Genomic DNA, 7,459 nt, shown 5'->3' with positions numbered 1-7,459 from the left:
TCCATTTCTGTCCATGTGGCCCAATTCTCATTGGTGTGAGCAAGAAGCTGCAGATGAGGAGCAGAGGGGCGGTGCACAGGCAGATTTCCTTCTGGTGAGGAGCTAGGGCATAGTCAGCTAGGACATAATCTACACCCTGGAGCATGGACACAGTCCTGGGGGCTGTGGGCTAGGTGGGACCTTGTGAAAAGTACAAGGAATAGTAGGAATATTCACAGGAGTGGTGACCTGAGGGGGCAGGAGCTGTCTCAGAGCAGAGTTTGAGTGGTGGATGAGGTCTGCAAATAACCTCCCATGGAATCAGAACTGCTGGGTTTTTTTCATGATTAAAAAAAGTTCTGTTTTTCAGAAGGAAAAGAGTTTGTGGCTGGATGTGGCTGTGTCCCATGGGGAGCAAGCAACACCTATTTCCAGGCAGTTTATTGTATTTCAATGTAACCCTGTTTTGGAAACACGTGTCTGAACAAGTATGTGTTAGGGCATGTTGAAAATGAGCTTCATCTCTTTCTGTGCTGGACTTCAGCCATACCTGCTCCAGCGGGATTGTGTCGGACTTGTGCTGAGCAAGGTAGTAGTAACAGGAAACAAGAGAGAGGTCCCGTGTCCCCATGCATCTCTGCCGGGTTCTTTCAGATCAGCTTTTGGTATGAGTTGTAGCTGTCACTTTTAATTAAAACTTCCTTTCTAGCTGCAGTTTGTAGTTGCACATTATCGTCTCTGGAAGTCTGATCCTGCATACTCAGCACAATGCTACAGTTTCCCTGTAGTAAGCTCCTGCTAAGCTGATGAATATGTCAGGGCTAATGCAGACAGGTTGTGATGTAAAGCACTGAAAAGTAATTGGTCATTTTGTATGGTCCTGTGCTCTCTGAGGAAGGAACCAGACTTAATGAAACTTATACAGCTCATACTTAAATGACAGTTTGTTTGGTTGATGTCTCTACCAGGTAAATTATGTTCTCTATTCTGTCCCTTTGGATTGCAGTTCTAGCCATCATAGGGGCAACAAAATCCATTACACCATAAAGCAAGAAGTTAACTGTATTTCATACCCAATTCCATACCAGATAAACTTTCCAACAGAAGGATTGCATTTGGTAAAAGCTGAAACACATCAAAGATCCAAGTAAAAATGGAAATTCCCCCATTTCCAGAAAACCCACTTTCCAAAGGCTATTTCATGTCTTATTGTCTTATCTGTATTGAGGTTCTCTCCTACTCCAATGCCTGCATCAAAGGCATGGAAGAGCTTAATTCTTAATTTTCAACATGTGCTATTAATATGCAACACATTATTGGAATTCTGTTAATTATTGTATAAAAAGAAACTGAGCAAAACTGGAGTTTTCCTGAAGGTTATGTGAAAACTCTCCTTAGGGAGAACAGGATGCAGGAATCAAGTCAGGAGCAACATCCCAGCCTGTGTAGCAAAGCCAGAGAAACTGTGTCATCAGTATTCACAAGAGACAAAAGGTGAAGCTGCAGCCTTATCATTCATGCTTGGTTATTTTATTTTGGGATTATCCAAATCTGAATATGAACTTGAATGGAGAATGTTATAATGGGCATGTAATGAGGAGAATTCGATTGTCATGCATTAGATGGCCTTTCTGGGTGAGATGTGGTGGCATTTCTGTGCAAAAAAACCAATTTGGGTAATATTTCACACCCCTTTTTTTGATAAGACACATTCCCCTGGTGTGACTTCACCTTTAGAGCCAGTTTCTTAATCTCCTCAGGAAGATGAATGAAAACTATTCCAATTGGCTTATTCAAACTGAACATCTCAATTCCTAACTTGGAGTTTCCAGTTGGAATACAGAAGTGATGTGCCTGCCCCCCGCACCTGGCTCAAGATTGAGATTTCAATCAAATCTGCTTCTTGCTGCTGAAGAGGATGAGTAAAACTGGAACTTAACAAGATGTATCATGACTTCCAATGGAGAAAATGAGATCAAAAGAAACAGGGGCTGCTTAAACTGAGCAACATTCTTTGTCCTTTTCAACTGCCCTGATTGGAACCTTGTGAAGAACATTAACCTGATGGGAAGGCACCGAAGTTTCACGTTGTTTTCTGAAGCTGTTCTCCCTGGCCGGGCCCCAGCAGAGGCAGGGGTCTGCAGCATGGAGCCCTGCTCTGGAATTCCACAGCATGTTCCTCAGAGCCTTGCTTGCAGCTATTTCCTCCTGTAATTCTTCTAATATTGCCCCTGGTTTTCTTCCATTCCTGCACAGATTATTATCACTGATCTACTGAGTGGAAAGGCTAAGATGACTTTTTTTTCCTTTATCTTTTTTCCTTGCTGTCAGTGCACAGTTGTATTGACTTTAGCAGAAATACTGGATAAAGAACAGAATCACCCGCAGTCCCTCCTTTGGTTCATCTTAACTAATAATAACTAACAGCAACTAAGCAATAAAAAAGCAAGAAAGCTGGAGAGGGGCTTGGGACAAGGGCCTGTAGGGGCAGGCCAAGGGGAATGGCTTGAACCTGCCAGAACAGGGGAGACTGAGATGAGCTCTTAGGCAGAAGCTCTTCCCTGTGAGGGTGCTGAGGCGCTGGCACAGGGTGCCCAGAGAAGCTGTGGCTGCCCCATCCCTGGCAGTGTTCAAGGCCAGGTTGGACACAGGGGCTTGGAGCAAGCTGCTCCAGTGGAAGGTGTCTCTGCCAGTGGCAGGGGTTGGAGCTGGATGAGCTGAAGGTCCATTTCAACAAAAACCAGGCTGGGATTCTGTGATTCTATGAAATGAAATCACAACAAAAGTAGAAAACTGGAACCATAAAAAGTTACAATCTTTGGTGGAGAACTGTGGTTTTCCCCCTCTAGTTTTAACAGTCTTGAGAAGAAAACATTTATCAGGGAAGCAATAAACTGGGAAAATTCAGTTCAGGACCTAAAGTCTGGCAGATCATAGAATCACAGACAATCTAATCTAAACCTCCTCTCTGGCAGGGATTGGAGCTGGATGAGCTTAAAGGTTCCTTCTAGCATCAACCATTCCATGATTCTATGATTTAAATTTTCTTTCAAATCCTACTTACACCATTAGAAGAAAACAAACTTCCAAATTGTGGTAGCAGAAGGGGCTGGAATCCTAGGGACAAGTGAGTTTGGCAAGTGCAGCCAACCTTCAAGTAGCCATGGACTGGCTGTGGGGGAGACGTTACATTGGTGTGATGGCAGGAGCATCACTAATGCATGGGTTTGGTGGCATCCCAGACCATGCTCTTGCTTGGATTACTCTAGTTCAAGAAGGGTTTGGTATCAGGAAAAGAAATGATAGGTGAAGGGTCCAGGCTGGCACTGCCCTCACATAGCTGCTGGGGTGATGCAGGACCTCTGGGAAGGCTAGAAGGGGACAGTGTGAACTGTGATGTGTTTAGTGATTAGTGTAGTGTGATTCCTAAGCTCAATACTATAACTCACTGCAAAGAGCCAACATATTAGCATATTAATGTTGTTGATTCTGCTGATAATAACAGAAAGGAAAAAGGAACAGAAAAATCATCACTTCTCAGTGATGTATGACAAAGAAATCAGCCAAGTAAATTGTCTGCTGCTCTGGATATAATGAGTATTTTCTGAACCCTCTGGCAAATGTTACTGTTATTACTCACTTCAGCCTTGCAATGCTCTCATTCCCTTCCAAATCCTTTATTTTCAGGATCTCTCCATGACTTTCTAGCACTACCAGATCACTCAAACTCTGCACTTTCTTGCAGCTTTTTGGGTGAAGTTTCTGTTGTATGAACTGTTTGATGTTTGGTACCCTGTCAGACAACACAGCCTGGTCCTGCAGCACTTACTACCTGTTGTTTCTCTTGCTGTTTGAATCTTCACTCAGACCGTTGACATTGATGGCAGTGCATCGAGAAGCTAAGACCTCCCTGATATAAGAATAATTTAATGAAGTGTTGCATCAAAAACTTAGTTGGTAGAAAAATTAAATCCATAATTAATCTATAATGAAAAGCAGAAAATCAGAAGCTGATTTATCCTGCCAATATAGAGAGGCACATTCTGGAGTTTTACGTTAATACTTTAGCTACCTCTTTTCTTCATGTAGCTGCTTGACGCTTGAGAAGTGGGTATCAGAAAACTATTGCTTGCTTCTAAGAATTAAAACTGCCTTCAATGATTAAAAGTGATTTGGTTCCAGTGAAGACTTCCAAGGAGAGGAGGAACAGGTAGACACAGGGCAGCAGCTCCATGGTACTTGGCATGTTAGCATTCAGTGATCCCAAGGAACTCATGGCTGGAGAGTGGGATAAAGGCTGCAGGAAGCTGATCCATCCTGGCTGTGGAGTAGGATAAAATCCTTTTAAAGAAGAGCTGCATAGAATTTAGTAGTATCCATGGCAGGGGTTGGAACTGGATGAGCTTTAGGGTCTCTTCCACCCAAACCATTCCAGGGTTCTATGATTTTAGGAGCCGATTTCCTTGGGGAAACTGAATGATTCTTCTCATGCTTGATACAAGCCAGTGGGCCTGATACAAACCAAAGCTGTGAATCACAAAGCTTTTTTTAATAGGCTTACCAGTGCGTTCTACCCTGTATTTTTGGTGGTTGGGTTTTCGGTTGAGTTTTTTAGCATGTCTATAGGTAAATGCTTTTGAAGTTGTGCAGGTCCAAGGTGATCATCAGAACTGACTTCATAATTACAGCCACACCTTTCAAGTAGGGCATTTGGGAGTTGTTATTTTAAATGTGCTTTCAATAAGAGATCAAGTGGATTCCAAAGGCACTTTGAAACCAGCTCTTGTGTTACAACTCCTTCAAGTTCCTTGCCCAATAATTGCCACTTCCTACTTGTTCCTACTGGCTTTTTAACACTGCTAATGGAAAAGTAGAGCACATTGGAGATAACACTTTGCACATTTTAGGATAGAACTAAACCGATTAGATAAGAATATTTTCCGGGAGATATGGCATTTCTTGTGGGGTTTAAAGCAAATTCTTAATTACTTTGTGAGGGGGGGAAAGGAAAATGGCAATATCTGATCCTGTGTAGGCCTGTTGCAGGGAAAAAGCTTCTGAGATGGAAAATAAACTCTTATATCTTAAAAAATAGATTGCTGCATCTCCTGTTCTTCAAAGAGACTTGGCGTCTTGTTGAGCTTTTTTATTTCATCTTTAAACCAGAGCTCTGTGAGCAGTGCAGTGATTGTCTCTGCCTCCGTCTTCTAAAGAGGTGAGGAGAATGTCTTCTCGTGCTTACTGAGAAACAGGGATTAGTGGGTTTCCTGCACAAAAGAGCCATTAACTGAGAAGAGATTAGATTTTATTGTAATTAATTTTCATAAAACGACTGTTTTTCTTAGATTAAGGGGTTTCTTTATAAGAGAATGAACTGCAGCTGATGATAATGAGATGCTTGCATGAAGCTGATAAACAGCAGTTTATATTTATGCTTCTTTCATAGGTTCTTAATCTCATTCAAGAAAATATACTCTTTTAAAAGCATTCAGAAAACCAGTCACAACATTTTTAAGCCTTTGGGGAGGAAATCTTGTGTTTCTGTTTCATTTTGTTTTGTGAATTGTTGAAAATGGCACATGGTGGTTTGTTATGAACGCAGTTGTAGAGAATGAATTATTTGTTAAGACGGTAATAAACTTCATCATCTTTCTTTTGCTTCTGAAAAACCCCACCAATTCCCACTACCTTTGCAGGATGGTCTGTATAGCTTTGCAAGCTGCTGAGCATCTCTGTGTCATCTGATGAGTCTGGAGAATGTAGTGTTCTTACATGTGAGACAGAACAGATAACCTGGCATGTCTTCATTTTGGCTGTGGTAGAGATCCTTTAGAGATAAGAAACCTGGAGAGGGGCTGGGGACAAGGGCCTGCAGGGACAGGCCAAGGGGAATGGCTTGAACCTGCCAGAACAGGGGAGACTGAGCTGAGCTCTTAGGCACAAGCTCTTCCCTGTGAGGGTGCTGAGGCGCTGGCACAGGGTGCCCAGAGAAGCTGTGGCTGCCCCATCCCTGGCAGTGTTCAAGGCCAGGTTGGCCACAGGGGCTTGGAGCAAGCTGCTCCAGTGGAAGGGGTCCTTGTCCATGGCAGGGCCTGGAGCTGGATGGGCTTCAAGGTCCCTTCCAACACAAACCAGTCCAGGATTCTATGGTTGTATTATTCAGCAAGTGACACACGGTGAGCACTAACCCCTCAGCTATGGAGAATTACAGCTCACTAGTTTGAATGGGGAAAAGCACTAAGCACTTGTGTTTCTGTGGGGAAATGGGAAGACTTTCTCTATCTCTTACAGGGATTAAAGAATTCTGTAAAGCAGCAATTCATGTGGTGACTCAGGCCTCCCAAAGTGGGGAGCTTGGCTTTCTGTTGACTTGGATTTAAATTTTGCTCCCAAGTAACAATCGTCTTACAATGAGGAACCATTAGAACAAGAGCAAAGCCCAGTGAAATTTATGAAGGAATAAAATGTAGGTAAGCAAAGAGTAGTCATCAAAGCTGGAATTAGTGGAGAGTAGGAATTAATAACACTGAGATTAATAAAGGGCTTAATTACCATTAGCCCACAGGGCATGAAACTGTGCTCCTTTCCCTGATACCACAGTCCTTTAATTCTGTGCTGGTGCTTTGTGCAGTGATTGCAAAGAACAGTATAAATCCATGGGGACTTTCTTACAGGATTTTCAACATTTTTGCTTGTTTACTTCATTATTTACTTTTTGTAATTAAAAAGGAGACTATGGACACATGCAAACCCACTGCTTACGAGCGCACGTTGAAGGTCATCCTTCCCCACGGCCATTCTTCCAGCAGCTGTTCTCTAAGCAGCAGTTTCTGTGGCAGTTACTTCATGGTGATTTTTCTCACAAATCTTAGCAATGCACCACAATTCAGGTCCAAAGTGCCTCATTCCAGCACTGATCTTTTCCTAAATACAGCTTCTGCTTTGGTCTTGGTTTGTTTTTTCCCTGAAGAGGATGGTTCCATTAGATGACCAGTTAACTCCACCAACCCCTTTTAGCATGACAATTGGGTCTTACTGTACCTTTTGAGGAAGATAAAGTCATTAAATCCCCTTTGATTATGCTCTGCAGGTTTTTTTTTCTGTCTCATTTATAAACCACTTTTCTGTTGAATAAGAAATTACAGATATTCCTATAAACTGCAGTAATGGGAATGTTTCTGTTTGCATAAGCAAAAGAAAGGAGTCCTGTTGAAACTGCTGGGTTTAGTGCAGTATTCACTATCTGCACACTTTACACTGTTACTGCTCTGGGTTTCTATTGAAATGAAGCGTGGGGTTTGCTCTGCGTCTGTGCCTACAGGAGAGGAGAATAATGCAGAGCCAAGTGCTTTGTAATGCCTGTGGGAAGCACGTTGTGAGGAGTTTCTGAAGTTCCTGTCACTGCTTGGTTGTTCATTATCTTTAAATGGTTTGAGAAGCTACAAATAATTTGATATTCCAAGGGCATTTATTTTTACCG

Source organism: Melopsittacus undulatus, chromosome 6 (genome assembly GCF_012275295.1).
Source record: "Melopsittacus undulatus isolate bMelUnd1 chromosome 6, bMelUnd1.mat.Z, whole genome shotgun sequence".
Taxonomy (NCBI): domain Eukaryota; kingdom Metazoa; phylum Chordata; class Aves; order Psittaciformes; family Psittaculidae; genus Melopsittacus; species Melopsittacus undulatus.
Note: the sequence above shows the minus strand (reverse complement) of the source record.